General features: G+C 42.3%; 1 protein-coding gene across 5 annotated transcripts in view; it reads left to right on the top strand.

Annotated features, from left to right (window-relative positions):
- Window positions 1–21047, top strand: part of LYRM4 (LYR motif containing 4) — a 129191-nt gene that overhangs the window by 10168 nt on the left and 97976 nt on the right. The window lies entirely within an intron of this gene.

The following is a 21047-nucleotide window of genomic DNA, read 5'->3' as shown; positions in this document are numbered from 1 at the left end:
CTGCCTGCCATGTATCATTTGGTCACATCCCAGCCAGGGCAAGAGCCTTGGGAGGACAGACATTTTGTTTCACAGATGTTTTCAGATTACAGTATTTAGTTTAATTCCAGATCAGTAAACCCAGAAAATTTAGAAATTCTCCGCCAAAGAAAATGCTGAAAATAATTTGTTTAGGATTAATGCAAATTTTTTGTTTTGACAGTTGAAATGTTCATATCTACTTCATTTTTTATATTGTAGTTGCATCACATATACAATATTAATTTTAAGGAAAATTGAAACATTTTATGCCAAGCAAAACTATCAAAATAGACCAGTCAGGTATTTTTAGAGCTTTTTTTAGTTTTTTGTTTGAATGAAATTTCTTTAACAATAAGCTGATTTTGCTAAATTTTTTGATTTTGATTGAACTGCATTTTATTTTATTTATAACAAGCTTATCAGGCTCATTTTCTTGTATTTTAAAGCATTGTTAGTGTTACTGTCCAAATTCTGCCATTCTTCCTTTGTAAAATTACATATACTTTCTTTAAAAATGCATTCATACTTAAACCCTAAAATATTCAAAGTAGCAATTTGGAAAAAAACTAAAATGGGAAATGACTCTTGAAAAATAGAAATGTTACAGGAATGGAAGACAAATGAGTTGGGTCTCCCTAAGGTCTGATTAATTGACTTTGTTATTTTAGTAAAGGCACCCAAATTAAGAAAATATGATATACTTGTTATCTGAAACACTATTTGCATTTTTTATATAGCGCAGTAGAACAGGCATTTTTCTTTTAAGTAAAATTTAATTATGAGTAGAGTTTGTTTGGGAACTAATGAGAGTAATAGAAAATCACTGCTTCTGGCAATGATTCATGTATATAGCTGTTCATATATGACTTCCAGTATATTAAAAATACTTTGTAATATAGTAAGCACTCTTCAGCATTGAAAAAAGTGACTTAACTCCCCTTCGTCATGCTGCATTTTTTTTACTTTTGATATGTGATTAGTTTTCACTTTTTCACTTTCAGTGCCTGATGGTATGCTGTAGCAGGAAAATTATTTATTTAATTCTTATTAAATTAGGCTAAATAGAAATTTGCTACATTAATCAGTGGTCATAAAGTTGTGTTTTCCAGTGATCTTAGAAGATAAGATGGCAAAGAACTCTTTGAAGAAAAAGATAAGGATTACTGGTTAATCACTGATAGAAGTCCAACTATCATGCTTAGATTTATTGCAGTGACAAGCCAGCATTAAATCAGCAGGTCTATAACTGTATTTTTTCTTCCATGAAGAAGAAAGCCAAAAGCCAGTCTTGCGCCTCTGAGCATCTCCTGGATCAACTGCCTTTGCCAGTAAGAGCAGAGATGGCGAAAATGGCTTTGATTTTTTTGGAGTGATTTCTAGGTCTGTAACTATTTGGGCTGCCCAGTTCACTGAGTAGCTTGCACACAGAATGGCAGTCTTGTTTCCTACACTTTAATTCAGATTCCATCATCTTCCCCACTCAGCTGAGAAGAACAGTTCTAGTGTAGTGCCCTTGTATCTGGAATATCCACACTTCGCGCTCTCTGAAACACTGGTTTGCCACCACTGTGTCTTCTCCCCTCCATTGCATAACACCCTTAGCAACTTCCTCAGGGTATAAATAACCTTGTGTTTGATGACAGTTAAGGGATATGGGGATGTGGATGCACCCTCCTGTTAAAATGTATCTACAATGGAAAAAAAAATCTTAAAACAACCTAAAGGAAAGTCGGGTTAACCAGTGCTGTGAATGGTTGTGCCAGGCTTAGCCAGCATACAGTCAATTCAGTACATTTATACATTGAAGAAAATGTTTCCTAAGAAAGGGTGGAAAATAAGCTATGTTTTTATATATATATATATATATATATATATATATATATATATATATATATATATATATATAGGAATGTGTACGGATAACTATGATCTTTGCACAAACATATAGAAGTACAATGATAAATTAATATAGCTTTTCATTAAATGTTCCTACCTTCAAAACCAGTTTACATATGTATGTTAATAATATGAAACTTACTTAACAATTTCTTGGCCTAAGAAAGTATTACAATATTAGATAAGGTAATCTGTTTTCCAGAACAGGGACTGGGATATCCCACCTACCAGAGGTAGGGACAATCTTGGGGATAGCTCTATCAAGCCTTCAGTCAGTGCAGATGTAGTTGGGGATATTCTGGAAGGGCTAGACATTTTTAAATCTGCAGGTCCAGATGCCCTCCACCCAAGGGTGTTGAGGGAGCTGGCAGGGGTCATTGTGGAGCCCTTGGCCCAGCTGTATGAGCATTTGTGGTCATCTGGCCAGGTGCCGGGGGATTGGAAACTGGCTAATGTGGTCCCTATTTTTAAGAAGGGGAGTAAGGAGGACCCAAGTAATTATAGGCCTGTTAGCCTCACTTTGGTGCTCGGGAAGATCTTGGAGAGAATCATCAAGGAGCACATCTGTGGGGGGCCTGCAGGGAAGATCATGCTCAGGGGCAATCAGCGTGGGTTCATCAAAGGCAGATCCTGCCGGACCAACCTGATTGCCTTTTATGACCAAGTAACAAATCCTTTGATGATGGTGTCGCTGTGGACATAGTCTTTCTAGACTTTAAGAAGGCCTTCGACACTGTCTCTCCCCCCATCCTCATCAATAAATTAAGCGACTGTGACGTTGATGCCTGCACAGTTGGATGGGTAAAAAATTGGCTGATGGGGCACACCCAGAGAGTAGTGGTGGACGGGTTGTACTCAACTTGGCAAGATGTGAGCAGTGGGGTACCCCAGGGCTCAGTCTTCGGGCCCGCACTGTTTAACATCTTCATCAGCGACTTGGACGAGGGGATGGAAAGCACGCTGTCCAAGTTTGCTGATGACGCTAAGATGTGGGGCGAGGTGGACACACTTGAAGGGAGAGAGAGGCTGCCACTAGATTTAGACAGACTACAAAAGTGGGCAGACGAGAATAGGATGGGGTTCAACGTAGACAAATGCAGGGTGCTGCACCTTGGGACAAGGAATCCACAGCATACATACAGGCTGGGGAGTTCCCCTCTTGAAAGCACAGAGGCGGAAAGGGATCTTGGAGTCATTATTGACTCCAAGATGAACATGAGCCGCCAATGCGAGACCACAGCCAGCAAGGCCAGCCATACCTCATCATGCATCCAAAGGTGCATCTCAAGCCGGTCCAGAGAGGTGATACTCCCCCCTCTGTGCGACTTTGGTCAGGCCACAGTTGGAGTACTGCGTCCAGTACTGAGCACCGCACTTCAAAAGGGATGTGGCCAGCCTGGAGAGAGTTCGGAGGAGGGCCACCCGCTTGGTGAGAGGGCAGGACAAGCCCTACAAGGAGAGACTGAAGGACCTGAACCTGTTCAGCCTCAGCAAGAGGAGGCTGAGGGGGGGACCTGGTGGCTGCCTAGAAGCTCATCAGGGGAGATCAACAGCAAATAGGCCTAGAGCCCTTTTCTCCCCAGCACCACCTGGGGTGACAAGGAACAATGGTAATAAGCTGACGGAGAATAGGTTTAGGTTAGAGATCAGAAGGCAATATTTTACAGTTAGGGTGGCCAAAATCTGGAACCAGTTTCCCAGGGAAGGTCCTTGCCCCTACCTTGGGCAAATTCAGGAGGAGGTTGGTTGATCACCTGTCTGGGGTCTTGTGAACCCAGCATTCATTCCTGCCTGTGGCAGGGGTCAGGCTAGATGATCTGTTCAGGTCCCTCCTGACCCTAGCTACTATGAAACTATGAATGAGTTGCAGAATACTTCCCCAGAACTTGCTTTCAGATGCTGGTTTCAATGCCAAGCAAGGTTTCTTCCTGCTGACATTCAGAACATAATTCAAGCTACAGCATAACGCACTAAGAAGCATGGTGTTCTAAGCCTTTCACTTAAGCTTTACTGACCTAAAAACGTTTTCCAAGAAGTAAGCAGTCTGATATAATTTAAATAGATGAAAGTATTAATCACAGGAGATGCATTCTGATGTACACATGGATTAGTCTTACAAAAAAAGTCTAATTAGGGTTTCAGATCAAAACTTCATAAATGTACAAGATGGTTTCCCACTAAATGGAAAAAAAACCCCCACCTGGATCTGCTACTTTCAAATATGACTAATCCCATGCAAATAAATGATGCTTTTTGAAACCTCTGGTATATTCATTCTTGTACTACTCTTCAAACTGTCCACTGAAAGCATTTTAATATAGCAGATAGAGAATGTATAAAAGTCACTGGCTATCCTAAGTGACTACCAATGAGGTAAACTGATTTTCCTCCCAATTCCCTGTGGGATAAAGCTCAGTCCAGTCACTCACTTGGAATGTGCTATAAAAAACATAACTTTTCTAAAAGCACACCACTCAGGTAGTTACCTGCTTATAATGCAAGACCTCTAAAATATTTAACTCACCACCTGCAAAGTATGCTGTTATTTTACATGATTTATCCAAGACAAAAAGGTAGCAAAATAAAAATAAACTAATGATCAAAAAGCACACGGACTACCACATGGTTAACTATACTTGCTATTACAGTGACTCCCATAGTCTGTTTACCACTCATTCCATTTTTCCCCAAAGGACTCAGAAATATTACTCGAGTCAAAATATGGCTGTGAAAATGAAATGTATTTTCTGATAATGGCAATATTTTTACTTCCAGGTACAGCAGGCTGTGTAAGAAACAAAGGCGTCCTGGTAAAATAAATATTTTCTTTTCTTAGTGAAATCATGGCTGAGCTTCTTGGATATGAGGGACCTTTAAAAAAAATAGCAGACAGATACTAATAGATAACAGAGTGCCAGGTTCTTAATTTTCATGACAGCAGTATTAGTTGATAGAAACCAGATCCAGACAGAAGTTTGTTCACCACTGGCTTGCATATATATATATATGGTCCCCAAAGGTTCTGTGGGCTGCATATTTCACCATCACTGACCTGTAAATGCATAGAATCTGAGTGGTTGTGGAGATGCTTAAGCTCCCTTACACAGGGGTAAGGCCCTAACCACAGGGATGTAGTGAGGGTATGTTGGACTGCCACTCTCAATCCTCTCTTCAGCCCTTGTTGCAAGTGTGCGCGTGTGCATGCAGTCCAGGTTTCACCCACTCCTCCTTGCTTTTAAAAGAAGGGCTGAGTGTAGAAGGTGTCCGACTCTCATTCAGCAGTCCATTTCATGCTATTACCCTTCTGCTGAACCATTCTGGATAGAAATTGTCATTCAATTAAAAATTCAGAAAGCCAGCATTTTAAAATAGTTTTAAGTAATAAAAAAATATCAATTCTAAATGTGCTAAGCAGGGGGAAATATCAAAACAGATTTTGCATTTAAAATTAAATTGAATTCTTAAACAACGAAAGCCTTACCTATAGTTAGGAAAATGACACTGACTCTTTCTGGTCACTATAGCCTTCAAGATTTTAGAACAAGATCTCAGCCTCTTGCATCTACTGTTTAGCTGCAGTTTGGAAAGAAGACAAAATGGTTTGCTGCTCTTCCAAGTTCTAATCGGTTTCTCAACTTTGAATGAATTTAAATGAATAAACTAAAAGAAAAATGTTTCTCTGCACTTGTAGTTACAGCTGTAAAAGTTATGTTTTACTTCAACAAAAATCTGGTTCAGGTGTTTTGTCAGGGACCTCCCCCAATTTAGGGTTAGATTTAAAAAAAAATAGTCAAAAAAATACATACTGCTTGAATACTGCATTTTATTTACGTGATTTCAAATAGTACATGAAATTTAGGCTTTCCTACAGGCATTCAATTTCAAATTATTTATTTATCTATTATTTTTAAGTTTAATTTCTCCCTCACTCCTCTGGCAGCCAGACAACAGGGCAGGCCAAGAACTCATACCGTGAGATCTGGCACTGCAGAATCAGAGAGAGTTTTCTTGAAAACAACCCTGGCAACCCTGAGTTTAAAGTAAAGTGAACACGTTATCAGAAGTCAGACATGTCCAAAACCAGCTGGACAAATTAAAACTTGGGTCTTGGACAGAAAGCTAAAAAGATAAGTTAGAATACTGCAGGTGTTGTATAGGGAGAATGCTTTGGGAAAAACTCCAATTTCTGGATGTGTATTAGTTTAGTGCAGGGGTAGGCAACCCCTAGCATGTGTGCCAAAGCATGGCTCTGAAGCTGTTTTGCTTGGCATACACGCTACGGGGCAGATGGTGGGGGAGCCGCGAGGGGCCTGATCCTTGTTGAGACAATGCAGCCCTGACCCCTTCCCTGTCATCTGCCTGGAGGTACATTGGGCAGGACTCCACTGGCCCTGATGCACCTGCTTATAGCCTCCCTGCTACAAGCAGCCCAGGCTCTGTAGTGGGCAGCAAGAAGGCTGCAAATGGCTCCTCGGGGGTCTGCAGAGCCCCAGTCCAGCTTGTTGCCGGCAGTGTGTATACACACGCCTCAGGGCAGATGGTGGGGAAGGGGCCAGGGCTGTGCTGCCACAATCAAGATCGGGTTGAAGATCTAGATTTAGGTTGGATATATGGAAGAATTTTCTCACTCAGAGTGGTTAAGTATCAGAACAGATACTCTAGAGGGGCTGCAGATTCTCTATCCTTGCAAACATTTAAGAACAAGTTAGATCAGGACTGTCCAATTGGCAGCTGCAAGTTGCACGCAGCTTGTGAGGGCTTAGTTTGCTGCCTCTAGGCTCCCACCTGCTGTCATACCCTGCCCACTTCTCTGGCTGCAGCTGTATAGGGCTCTTCCCTTCCTTTTAACTTCTGCTTCCTGCCTTGCCCCAGGGGATGGGGTAGAGCAGTGTGGCACAGCCTGTGGTGCTGGGGAAGTTCGCAGTATGGGGTTTTGGCATAGCACAGTGCAGTGCAAGAGAGGAGCCCAAGCCCAGGGAACTGAAGGTAGGTCTGGGGCACCTGTGCGTATGTGTCTGAACATGCAATGCAGCAATGGGAAGCACCCATGTGCCTGCTGCAGTGGGATGAAGGAGAAGAGCCCACATGACTGGAGCAGTGGGAGGTGGGAAATGCCTGCATGCTAGGTGCAGCAGGGTTGTGCCTGGGGAGCCTGTGGCTCTCTGGTGCAGCCTTCTGGGCACATGGCCATGAGCTGCTAAGAAGTTGGAAAGACCTGGGTTAGACAAACTCTTGCCTGGAATAGTATATACAGGGATCATCCTGCCTAGATCAGGGGGTTGGACTAAACCGCCTCCCAAGGTCCCTTCCAGACCTGCCTTTCTATGATTCTGCCAATTAAAACAAGCTATCTCAATTCAAGTGCACGTTCAAGTTCCTGAACATCTTACTAAGTTCAAAATACAAAGTCACTATTAACACAAAAATACTTATTTATATTTAGTCAGGCCACATACCGTAAAACTTCCCATCTTCCACAGTGATTTAGGATCTTACTTTATATAGGAGCTTTCAGAGAACAATCATTTGCACTGGTTAGAAGAAAATTCCTTGACCTCTTGGTACTCTATTTTATATACACACTGAAGATATTTGAGCATCCCTTATGCAGTAGACTAGACCACCACATTTGCCAGGAAACAAGAGCGGGGGGGGGGAGTGAGAGAGAGAAAATGACTATGTGTATGTAGCTATAAATATGTACAAATACACTTTATGGGATTACATACTAGGGCTGGGCAAAACGGCTGTGTTGCAATTCAGTTTCGGATTTGGTCGTTTCAGAGGAGTGATTCGTTTCAGTGTTTCAGATCACTGTCCTGTTTCATTTAAGCTGAATCTCCTCTGAATTTGTTTCAAAAGGGCTGCAAGCTTTGCACAGCACTACTGCCCAGCTGGGCTGGACTTGGGGCCCCAGAGGGAAGCAGGATGGGGCTGTGGGTGGTTCATCTGGGGGAGGGCCACTGCCCTCCCTGTAGGTGAGGAGACCCCTGCGCGGATCTCTGATCCCTGTTGCACCGAATTGTTGGGCAGGGAAGCAGCACAGAGCAGCAAGCAAGCCTGCTGGTCCCTGCCACACAACTACTCTGCAAAGAGCAGAGATCCGCACCGGGGGTCTCCTTGTTGCCACTGCCTGCCCCATGCTGCCTCAGATCTCTGCTCCCTGTGAAGCCAGATCGCATGGAAGGGACCAGCACTGCCCTCCCACATGACCTGGCTCTGCAGGGAGCAGAGATCCGTGCCAGGGGTCTCCTCGCTGCTGCTGCCCGCCCCATGCAACCCCCCCGGCACCGGGGCAGCACGGGGCAGGCAGCAGCGGTGAGGAGACCCCCAACGCAGATCTCTGCTCCCTGCGCAGCCGAGTCGCGTGGCAGGGCAGCAATGTACAGCTGTTTCCCTGGAAGCCTGGCTCCGAAACTCCAGTATTTTCCAAAACTTCTTGGATGCCTTGTTTCATTTCAGAGATATTTCGGAGCCTTCCATTTTGATTTGGATTCAATGTTTCGAGTGCTGAAACAGCCTGAAACACCTCCAACATGAAATAGCTGCTGAAATTTTGTGCAGCCCTATTACACACACACACACACACACACACACACACACACACACACACCCCACATCATCTATCATGTTATACATCACATACAATTCCCTGCATTTTATATACATATATGCACACATATTGTGTGTGTATATAAACACATGTATGTACACACACACTGCCATAAAAACATATAATTAATTTAGCGTCTCATTCATATTTTTAACATTGTATAGTTTGTAGATTCTGGTAGTTTAGATATTAAACTCTCCTGCATTGCAAGAAGGACCTCGATGATCAGAAGTTAGGGTGTGGAAAATGGAAATCTTGGGGGTTTGTCCCTAGCTTGACTGATGACCTGGTTTTGTGATGTTGGATGAATAACCCATCTGTGTTTCAGTTCTCCTTTCTATGTAAAATAAGGACAATACTCTCCTAATTTACATGAGTATTGAGACTTGATTTTTGTTTGTGAAGCATGTTGGAATTATCATAGCATAAATTATAGAAGTGCACCGATACATCAGTCCCATATTGGATTGACACCAGTATGAGGAAAATTGAGAATATTGGCAATCGAGTTTGGTTTTTTTTTGTCTGATGTGGCCGATAAATACTGCATACATGCGTGCCGCCAGGAGTGCAGCACTGCAGCATGGAGAGGGGCAGGCTGGGCATGGGACAGAGCTGCGGCTAGTCCAGAGGGCAAGGGAGAGAAAAGCTCCCACCACTGCATGCACCCCGGGAGGGTGGGGGGGCCAGGTGCCCCTGGATCTGTGTGCGGGGCAGGGTGAGCTGCTGCTGTGGGCTGGGGCCAGGGGCTGCGTTGGGCTCTTCCCAGTGTGGGGGCTGGGCCAGGGCTGTGCTTGCGGTGGGTGGCGGTAGCACTGGGAGCAGGGGTTGGGGGCTGCAGCCACCCCAAAATTCACTGTAGCCCTGCCAACACCACCTCCTACCACCGCTGCCACCCACCCCAAGGGGAGCCCAGCCCATCCTCCCCCTTGCTGGGAAGAGCCCAGCACTGCCTCCAGCCTACAGTGGCAGCCTACCCTGCCCTACGCGCAAGTCCAGGGCACGTACTCCCCATGCCCTCCTGGGGTGCATGCAGCAGCAGGAACGGCCCCCCCTCCCTCCTCAGTGATCCCCCCCCCCCCGGATGAGCCAGCTCCACCCTGTGCCCTGCCCCACCCCAGCTGTGCAGCACCTGTCCCAGCCCCAGCCCTGCTTTCTCCATCACCGTAGGGGCCTCAGTCTGCCCCCACTTCTCCATGCTGCGGCGCTGCTTATCACATCATTATCAGCCGATATGGCTTGTTAAAAATTGGCCATTGGTATCAACCCAAAAAATCTTTATTGCTGCACTGCTAGTAAATTATTATTACTATTAATGAATGCCCCAAGCCAGAATGAACGCACACCGGAAATCCATCAAAGACAGAAACACCCAATTACTGGTGGGGGCATATTTCTCACAGGAGGGCCACTCTCTCTCCAATCTCTCAGTCCTGATCCTCAAGGGAAATTTACACAACACATCCCAGAGATGAGCCTATGAGCTCCGTTTCATCAACCTGCTGGATACTAGAGATCAGGGACTAAACACAGACATTGGATTTTTGATACATTACAATCTGCCTGGCAACTGACTCCCCAGCCCAGCCCAGCCCCTGGCTTCTTTACTTTTCATTCCATCCACGAAGAGCACACACCAACTGCTGCAGCGTCCTTAGCCTGACGAAGGGTTTTTGAACCCGAAAGCTTGCTTAATAACTATTCTCCAACCATTTGGGTTGGTCTAATAAAAGATATCAAATTCACCCAAGGAACCTTGTCTGCCAAGCCTTCTGTTACTCTTGTGGGTTATTTGCCCTAAGCAAGCATAGCAGAATTGAGGTGTATAGGAATGGGAAGGTCATTCCACAAGTCAAGGGAAAAGGTAACCTGTTACAATCTTTATTTCATGTATGATTATTACTTTGTTATGATGAGCTGACCTCTCTTTTTATGTATACTTATTTATACCTCTGATGATTACTGCTTTGAAATATCAGCACTGATACTGTTCCATGTAATAAAGCTTTAAACCAGAGGTTGACTTTGCACTGAGTCTGATTGTTACCCAAGAGGAACACTTTCTTACACACACTTATGTTGTGGGGCAGGGAGAAGAGAACATCTATATTTGCTTTTCAGTTTTCAGTTAAGAGAGAACTAAAAGTGCTACTATCACATTGTCATTTTTTTTCTTGTGATTTTTGTCTCTAGCCTTTAAATGCTTTCCATGTTCCTGTGCAGGAAATTAGGGGCTCAAAATACAAAAACTCGCATGACTTTTGAACAAGCCAGCTGGAAACATTTTCAGATTGGAGAGAATGGCACAATATTCTTTCCTTTAGAGCATAAGCCATGAAAGAAAATTTCAGGAAACTCCCTTTCACTAGGCTGCTTCTTGTACCTTCCATTTTAACTTCTGGCCTAATTAATTAGGCTTGACTTGATGATATAATAATTGTAATTATTTCTCTTTGGTGGGGGGAGGGGGGCTGTGAATCAATCTCTTCCTCTGCAGACCCTGGATCTCTCTGATCTCTATGTGATGGGCCAGCCAGTAGTGATTTGGCCCAGGGGTTTTGAAAGGGTAAAAAATGATTGAAGGGCTTGGGGATTCCCTTTCCTCACCAATGAGGCCCCAGAGACTCACCCTCCATGTCCCTTGATTGGCCCCTCGGGTCACCTGGAGGGGGATAAAAGGGGCAGCGCAGCTGACTCCAGGAGACCTGTGAGGGGTGACGAAGATGGAGTTTTAAAGAGCTGGCAAGAGCTGGGCCAGCGGGGTGGGAGCAGTTACACCAGAAGAGCCTGAAGGAGCAGGACCCAAAGGCAGTGGTTGAATTCCCAGCAGCGTGGCGTGCAGCCGGCAGGTGAGGCTCCCTGCTGGGCTCCAGGATCCCCAGCAAGAGGCTGGGTCAGTGTGGCGTGCGGCCGGCAGGAGAGGTTCCCTGTCTGGCTCCAGCAAGAAGCTGTGCAGCAACCCGAGAGACTCCCAGCTCTGCTTCTAGTTTCTCCAGCAAGCGGTGGGGCAGCTCGAAATGAGGCGGGACCATCCCAGAAGGTCAAAAGCCTTAGCAGCCTGGAGCAGTCTCAGCACTAGTGTGTGTGATACAGTTTCTGCCTACCATGTGGGAGATCTGCGTTCAAGTCCTGGCTGGGTCAAGTAGGGGTGAATGAAATGTCAGGGGGAGCAATTCTTGTTGCAGTGGAGGGGGTCATTGTGTTTTCCCCCCGGTACCTACACTCTATATCTTTTGTTGTTTGGCGTTTTGTATTTTGTGCTTTTTATTTTTTGCCAACCAGTATAGTTTGTTGTGTTGTTTGAGCTATATACTTTGTTAAACCTGTCTTTTGTCAACTGGATGAATATGTCTACGAATGTGAACGCTTAACCTTTATTGAATCCTGTCCCCTCGGGGTATTGTAGTATCCCCTATATCCCCTGGTTTATATATGTTATGTTCCCACCACTGTTTCTTTCGTTAAAAGGTATATGGTTAAGTCCCCAGTGGTGACCTGGCTCTGCTTTATAGGGGAAGGAGGGTCCCTACACCTTCCACAGTGCTCATGCATCTGCTCTGATCCCTTCAGTTGGAGAGGGGGTATGTCTTGGCATACCATTTGGGTTACATATCTTTCTGCTGCAGAGGTAAATATTAAACTGCTTCCAGTGCATGGATGATCTAGCAGTGAGTTTATTTTAATAACTTATGCTCACTGATTTGGCACATAGATATTTCATTTCTGCTTAGCATCCGAGTTCTTTTGATACTTATTGTTTGGTCAGATCAAGGTTGTGCATTCCCTGCTGCCCCCCGTAGATTCCCAGGACACCACCTTGGTCTTAAAGATGAGGGAAAGTAGAATCTACCTTTAGCCCCCTTTGGGTGCTCCTGATGAAACACTTCCCACTTCATTGGGGGAATAACTAAAACTGGACCCTTTGTCTACCTCTCTTTAAAGTGTTAGTGACCAAAAAAAAAAAAGTTCAGGTATAACTGGATTATTCCTTTGCTGGGTTGTGGATTCCAGACAATTTTGTGTTACTTTGCCTTATTTAGGATTGAATATTACTTTCGCTAACATGACACCATTGAATCCAAATCAGAAACAAATTCTAACAAGTTAAATTTATTGAGCTGGAGTCCCTTCAGGCATCGATTTTTGTGTCATGTTTTGGGTGATGGGCATTTTTTCTCACCAGTCCACAGATCTGTAGTTCCAGGTATCTTGTTTTGTAACAGCATACAAAGCTGCTTGCTCCCGTCTCCGCCTCTTCATGGACTCTGGTGGCATTACTGGTGGTGATTTAGGCTCCTTCTTAGAGTAGTATAATGCAGAAAGTCATGTCGCAGAGTTGTGGCATAATATATGACCGACTGTAATGTTCAGTGGTTTAAGTTCTGGATTGGGATGAGCTGTGTCTCTTCAACCCAAATCTGTCTGATATACTCAATATATGTGTAATTTGGGAACTTCAGAGACCTTCCTTTAACATTTTTCTCCCAAGGATTGGTTTCTTCACTTTAAAGATCCTTCTATTTTTCTGTCATGTAAGGAACTACTAATCTTTCATGGGAATGAAGTGACGCTTAGGTTTTGGATATATGTAATCTCATTTATTCGTATTTGGATTTTTGGCCTACAGTTATGCTGGTCAAGAATTATCCTTTGTAAGGAGTTGGTTTCAATTCAGTAGTCTATAGGTAGTTAACCTAAAGCAGGTGCAAAGGGAAAAACCTAGTATACTTAAGCTTATGCTTTATGTAGCATTCAAAATGCAAAACTTTTTTTCCTTTTCATCCTCTGCCTGTGGCATTCTTATGGAGGTGGTCAGCATCCAGACTTCTGTAAACATTTCATGTAGTGTTCAAAGGGGATAGATATATTTACAATCCCAAATGTTATATAAAAAAATCATTACTTTGTTGTAGGCAAGAAGTAAGATAGTGGTTTTATGTATTCCAAATTGACTTTAGACTTTGGATTTGAGTAATGAGCTTTGCATATATTAGTGTGATTAACTACACTGCTAAGTATTCCATTGTAATTTCAAACATCCATCACTGTTGTCAGCTGTGTTGTTCCACGTTTGCTAAGCCAAACTTGCTCTGCTTTGCTCTAAGTCGGAGACAAGGTGGGCCATTCCATCTTGTGGTGATGGGAACCCAAGGGAGGGATAATTGTCACTGTAGCTAAGGTGAAGAATGGAGATTCTTGGGTAGGAAAAAAGCTATGGTAGAGGGAGATGAGGAAAGGAAATTAAAGAAGGCCCCCTTCCTTCAACTGACACTTAACATATTGCCTACAAGCAGACTGAAAGGTGGCCTATCTTTTATCACAGAGGATCCTGAAATATTCTACTGTCTGTGTGGTATGCATAAAACATTACTGAAAACCAGCTCTCTCTAGGGTGGATGGAGGGTGGCAGTTAGCCAATGTAGAGCATTTACACAGTAGTGGCATAGGGAAATTTTGGCCAGGGTAAAACTAGTCTTAGTACAAGCATAATGGAATTTTTAATGGAAATTCACAACAGACTGGGCCTCCCTTTAAGGATGTGTCAGAAAGACCAGCATAGCAAACCAGATGATATTTATCTACCTCATAAGGATGAAGGGATGAATCAATCTTGTCAGGTTTGAACTTGTCATTCCAAGGCTGTAGGTAGCCCACATCTGATAATTATACTACTAAACTATCCCAGAATCCTAGCTGGCATCTGTCAGGGTCATAGACATTGAAACTTTATTTTGGAGCCATTTGTCATTTCAGGTCATAAGGGTACTTTTCATCTGTGGCAAATTGTACTTGTAACCCCTGCAGCAGTTCTCAGTCTGGTGCCTCATTAATGGAATGACTTGTTCACTTGGGTCCTAGGCTAGTAAAGCTTTTCTTTCCCTTTTTTGACAATATGGAGTTGCAGTATCAACTCCAATTAGGATTAAAGGAGCTCTTGCATCTGAGATTTTATTTCCCCCCTCCCCTTTTCTAGTTGTAACTTTCTCAAAAGCACTCCTGTTTGCTGAATGTTTTATTCTTAGTTTTAGGCCAGTGATAGTTTCCATTTTTAAACATTAAAAATGACAGTATGTGTTACAAGTATTCAGAGAACTTCACAAAAAGGAACAATGCATGTATGAATAGTATAAGTGGCATCACTCTGGTAGTATGCATTGTTCTTTTTGTTGAAGTTCAAAACTGGAAAACATTTAGCCTCAAATAAGTCTTACTCCCTGATCTAGGCAGGTATTGATCATGGTCAAGTTGGTAGAGGGGGCTTCATTTTTTAGAGAGATTAAAAAGAAGAACCGTTTTTTTTAGTTACAATGCTATAATAATGCACTTTAGAAAAGTCTTCTTAGTTTTTGATTACTCATGTTGGATAGCTTGCTTTTAAAAGTGAAAACTTTTTTCTAGTTTTAGTAATTCCTACCATCAAGGACATGGAGTGACAAGAGTAAATTGTTAGGTTTTATTTTTGTTTTAGTTTTTGTTTTAATTTGATATTCCCTCTGTAGAATGGGTCAAGTTTCTACATATCCTGATATTCACAGGGCCTCTATGAAAGATTTAATGTGCATCAAAAGCATATTGATCATGTAGTATTTACCACTAGCCTTGCATTAGAAGGGGAGCGGGCATGGGATATTTTTATGAAAAGCCAGTCTTTCAGATTATTTTCTGAATATTTCACCACCACTCTCTCCAAGCAAGCCATTTTTAGGAGCGGTTTGGAGGACTGAACTTTCTAGTTAAATAGGTTGGAAGGTTGGAGATGGGCAGTCTGGAATTTCTACCATGGTTCAGTCTCCTAGACAGTGCTTAGAAGTTTTGTCTATGATCTCGACCTTTGCCTGGTAGATATGTGAAACTCTGACATAATTGCTGAAAGGGAAAAAAATCTTCACTTTTCTTCCTGCTCCATCTCCTGCTTGATGGGAGAGTTCAAGTCTCCGTGGGTGTCGATAGACATGCTTGTTCACGTTCCAATTAGAATGCAATGGAGCAGACTTGATTAATCAAGTCTCCTCCGCATTCTAAATAGAATGCTCCAGCGTCGCCTCACTGTCGCATGTAGTAAGTCCTCACGTGTTTCAAAATGGCCATGGGGGTGCTTTATCTAAACCTCAAATAAGCTTTAGATAAAGCGTTTCATGGCCATTTTGAAACACACGTGGGCTTAAGACAGGTGATGGTGAGCCAGTTTAATTAGAGCATCTGTCCAGGAACTGTTCTAATTAACCCCCATCCCTGAGCATGTGTATAGACAGCCCATAGTTTTACCCCTCTACCAGGCTTGCTTTGCTCAATACTGCCAATGCTGCTGCTTCTGAACATTTCCACTGCAACTCAGGGGGGTCTCTCTACATTAGCTGTAAAACCAACCAGTGCCCTCTTAATTTCATTGCATAATTCCTTGGGAAAGGCATTACCAGCAAAACAGGTTCCTAAGTTGTCATTTCTTAGTGAATTTGGGAAGTTGACCCTGCACTGATCTACCGCTAACATTTAGAAGTTTATATTCATAAAAACTCTTTATAATAAATATCAATTTTCCCATTTGCTGGTCAAGTTTTAACTTTTCCCTTCCAAAATCATAGTTTGGAGTAGCCGTCAGCTTTTATAATACAGCCAAGCACCTTCACTGTATTGAAACTTTAGCCCAGAAATTCTAAAAAGATGTTTAGTGAGTGGTAAAGCCTTGAGGGGGTGACTACATGAGGAAGAATTTAATGTGATTACTGGTTATAAGTGCCTGTTTTATCATTAAATTCTCAAATTTAACTTTGCATTGAAGTGTTTACAAAGGGCAAAGATTCTCAGCCAGGGTGCTGTAAGACCTTTCTAAGGACACTAACCAATACTAACATTGTTAGGTGTGCAAACACCTATATGCAATTCACAAGATAAACCCAGAGATTTCAGATGGGAATCCATAGCATCAAAGATGTTCTGACCTGTCATGGTCTTTCTGAGTTCTTTGCAACAGAAGAATTGTTCTATTATTCTTCCACAGTCAAAAACCAATTAAAAACTACGAGCCGAACACTTTCTGGGAGGTGCCTCAAGTCCTAAAAGGTTGAGAAACACTGACATAAAATACTTAAAAATTTTTGTTTGGCCTTTATTGGTGACAGCTAATGAGACCTGCATATATTAAAATGTAAAACAGAAGAAAACTTGTCTCCCCTTTTGAGTAATTTCTGTACACTGAAAAGTCAGCACTGATAGCTAGTCAAGCAATAAAAGTTTTAGGTAACTTTAAAATGAAACTTCTGCAGCTTTTTGTCCCTGAGGCTTTCCATTTTTTAAGTACTTGCAGTTCTGAAAAGCAAGTATAGTGGAGCAAATCCTATCCAACTCGCATTTTGCCATTATGGACTGAAATTCTAGAAAATATTGTTAGTATATCAAGACTATAAATGTCACTGGAGTAAATTGGAGGGGAGAAAACAAGCATCAGAACATAAACAGGGAAAGGAAACAGTTTTTAGAAGGGATTCTTTCCTAATGTAGGAATGTTCCACCTGCCTGCATTACGTTTCTATGCATAATTTCCTAAGTAAAATCTTTTTAGAACTATTCACCATAGTGGTTGTCCTGTAGATTTGGTACTGTAATTTATAACTTTTTAAATGCATTTTTAGTTGTTAAGGAGAGAGAATCATTTATATTCTATTTTCTTGAAAAAGTATTTTGAATTTTATATCTTATTTTTTCCACCTGATTATTCCATTTTGTTTACTCTGACTATCATAGCCTATCCATTATGGTTTTACATCAGTGCTTTGTATCATTCTTAGTAATAATCTGGACTAGCTATGTCATTATCTTTAGCAGTCTGTTCGCTGTAACTGTGATATGCTCCATTAACACATTATCTTTGTTCACAATCATAGCGAAGGAGAAATGTCAGCACATTTGTAAGGTTACCTTTGAAAGATGACTTAAACCTTTAGTGTGTTGTGAGCACTGCTAAATACAAAATGTTGTTGAAGCTGTCTAGCATTATTACTCGGCGAGAATTATTTTAAAGGAAAAGTGCTGTGTGGTTAAAAACAAGTGTGCCAGTGCACAGAGTTTCAGTTCCTTGCAATAGTCCATTTTTGCAAAAACACCTTCAAGGCTTAGCTCTTGTGTCTTTTAAGAAAAACTACTATGATATTTTTAAGTCAGGTCTTGGATAAATAAACATACTCAGAATCAAAGTATCTAACTCCCCAAAGAGCAGTTCTTTCGGTGTATTATATCTGTTGCCATCTCAGTATTTCTACAGTTGTCAGTGGTTCGGACTTCTTGGAATACTAACTTTTTTTTTAAGGCAGTGACACTATAATATGAGGGAGCTGCACTTCAGGGAATAACAGAAGCAGGAAACTTTGAAGTAAATTTTAGTGTAAAAGCCCATATGTGTAAAGAACAAAAGATGTATAATTGTAGCTTTGTTTTTACTATTCCTTTTACCCAGGGCTAAGGTTTTAAAATTGGAAGCTACTGCCCATTCCCTATGATTCTAGGCATAAAACAGAAGAATGAATACCTTTAATTACACATTCTCATTGGGGGCTCATGGGTACCAGCTAACTGAGTTTTTGACCTTCTTGAAAATAGCAGCAGAAGATAAAAGGACAGTTTCTATTAAAACAGTGATATGTTTGGATGATAAAATGATTTTAAATTATATCAGGAAGCTACTTTTCATAGTCTACTTTTTCCTCCTCTTAAAAATATGGACTGAGCTTCCAATGAAAAATGAATTTTGTTAATAGATGCTTTTGGTCTTGCAGTATCTCTTCACAAGGATCCCAAGGAGCTGTTCAGACCTGGATTAAAAATTATTAAGTGCTTTCTCATTCTACTTCTCTGAAGTCTTTTGTTATTCTCGCTTTCTAGTTCCAATGTCTTGGCACAACTTATTGGATAATTGTGGTGAGGAATATATGGTAGGAGTGTCAAAGATGTTGCCTATGGGCAAGATCTTGCCTGCAGAGCCACATTATCCAGCCCCTCATGCTGGCCCCATGCAGGGCCAATCTGGGACACACCCTGCCCCCCACATGCTGGATCCAGTGCCTGCTTCTGCCAGTCCGGGGAAGTGCCCTCTCTGGCTGGTCAAGGACACGAACCATACATTACCCAGTCCAGCAGTCTAGGACCCATAGTGCACATGGCGACTGCCCAGACCAACTAAAGCAGGCATTGTGGGCACTAGATCTGGTATGCAGGTGTTTGGGAAGATGGGTGCGCTCATTCTGGGCTGTGGGGCTGGCCCTAGGCCATTTATCTGGCCCACAGGGCTAGATGAGTTGGACACCCCTGAAACGAGAGAAGAGAGTCTAAGGAAAAGGAAAAGGAGGTGAAAAGAAATGCTAAAGACAAAAAAAAGTCTCTAGAGGACTTGGCAAAATAATCAGAAACTGCTGCATAGGTAGGAGGCAGAACAACAATATATGAGATCACAAGGTACAAAATCAGATGCAAAATCAGTACAAACCAAAGATGGGAAACAGGGTGTATCAAGTGAAGCCTCCAAGAACATCATGCAAAATATTTCAGTGGCACATAGAATCTGTCCCAAAACAAAACTTCAAAAATCTAACCATCAAGAATAAAGAAGTATCTCTAAAGACTTGAGCTGAAATGCAGCCTGAGATTAATGTAGTCTCAAGGCATTTTGACCATAATTTCCGTCCTCCCTCCCACTCCAACCATTTTTTTACAATAGTAGCTACAAGCATAACAGTCTTTACATCTTTACCTTGGCATAGTCCTTCCTAAAACAATGGCTTCATTGAACAACTTTTGCCAGCTATTTTCAACAGTTGGATGCTCTTGAATAAGTACATTTTCTAGCTCAATTTCATTTTACAATGTTTCAGGTATTGCTTTACTGAATCACTAAAAAACAAGTTTAGAAATACAAAAGTAAGACTGTATTGGGATACCTCAGCATTTAGGAACTTCAGTTCAATATTGAGTGACCCTTTTACTCTGCCAAATCGGTTTATATTATGAAGAATCTGTTTCTAACCAAATGTCAGTAGAATGGATTTCGGTGTTTTAGATGCTTAATTGCACTTAAATTGAACTAATTTGCAAGGAGGGGTTTTAATGGTGCCTAAGTGCCTAAGAATTAGTGTCAGCATGCTAGCTGTTTGTAAATCTGTTCAACTGTATAAAATGTGCTTAGGGCAAGTGTAATTTCTACCATTTATGGAGCTATCTTACCTTCCTGGCTTTCTTTCTGGAACTCATGTTTTTCAGAACTACCAAGTGTCTGCATTTTCCACTGCAGGTAAGTAACTATCTGCAGTATAGAGAAATTGTATAAGCACCCTGCTCTTTAGGAGTGCTACATTACATTAGTAGCAATTTGACTTTTAAAGGATATCAACAATATGAAATCTAATCAGTCTTTAAAAAAAAAAAAAAGTTTGATGTAGTTTCAGATGCTATACCCGCCCTTTAATCCTTGAGCCAATTTTGTGCTTTTATAGTCAGTTTCCTGTTTAAAAATGTTTTTCCTTCCTTTGTTGATGTTCAAAGGTTCTTTGGAAAAACAAGAAAAAATTGTTTCCATAAATCACAGTGAAGCTGAATATACTCAAAATGGTACTGAATGGACAAAAGTGACAAAAATAAAGACTTTTGTTGAATCGCTGTGATCTGGGATAGTCCCAGATTTTGGAGGCTATCTCAGCATCCCAGCCTTGGGAGAAAATTGAAGCAAAAATCTTGGATTGGCAGGAACCCGCATGCATGTGCAGCTCCTGAGTCGGGGGTGGGGTGTGCATGCTTTCCTGGGAGCCATGGGGTCAGGGGTGCACGTACGTGCGTGTGTGTGTGTGTGCACGCATGTGTGTACACTTGTGTGCTGTGCTGTCCCACCTGGCCCCCTTCTAAGAGCCATGGGGTCAGGGTTTTGTGTATGTGTGTACACATGTGTGCCGGCCATCCCCACTTCCAATCTCAGATTTCTCTCATTGTTATGGGCACCTTATTTATAACTGCCCTTCAGGTATTTGAAAACTGTATCCCCATCCCCCCTCAGTCTTCTCTCTTCCAGACAAAATAACCCTAGTTCCTTCAGTCTTCCACTGTTAATCATACTTTCCAAGCCTATTTGCATTTTTTTGTCACTCCCTGGACTCTTGCCAATCTGTCCACATCCTTCTTGAAGTGTGGAGCCCCAAACTGGACACAGTGCTCCAGGTAAGGCTACACCAGTGTTGAATGGAGCAGAAGATTCACTTCCCTTTATTTACAAGTGGGGACTTTGCAGCTGTGAGGGCTTGACAGAGGATTGCTTGATAGAGCCTTTGGTTGGGTAGCCTTTGTCCCAGTAAATGCCTCTAGTGAAAAGTTGTCTGTTTTGCTGCTTGGAACTGCAGGGTATACACCTTTGCCCAATTGATGTAAGGTCCCTCTCTCAGAAGTTGAGTAGGAGAAGGCTCCCTGAGTCAGGTCCACAGAAAATCAGGGGCAGTTGGGGACCAAAAGGCCAGGATCTCAGGAGCTGGAAGGACTCATGGCT

The sequence above is a fragment of the Alligator mississippiensis genome, chromosome 3 (genome assembly GCF_030867095.1).
Source record: "Alligator mississippiensis isolate rAllMis1 chromosome 3, rAllMis1, whole genome shotgun sequence".
NCBI lineage: Eukaryota > Metazoa > Chordata > Crocodylia > Alligatoridae > Alligator > Alligator mississippiensis.
Note: the sequence above shows the minus strand (reverse complement) of the source record. Positions and strands in the feature narration are given on the sequence as shown.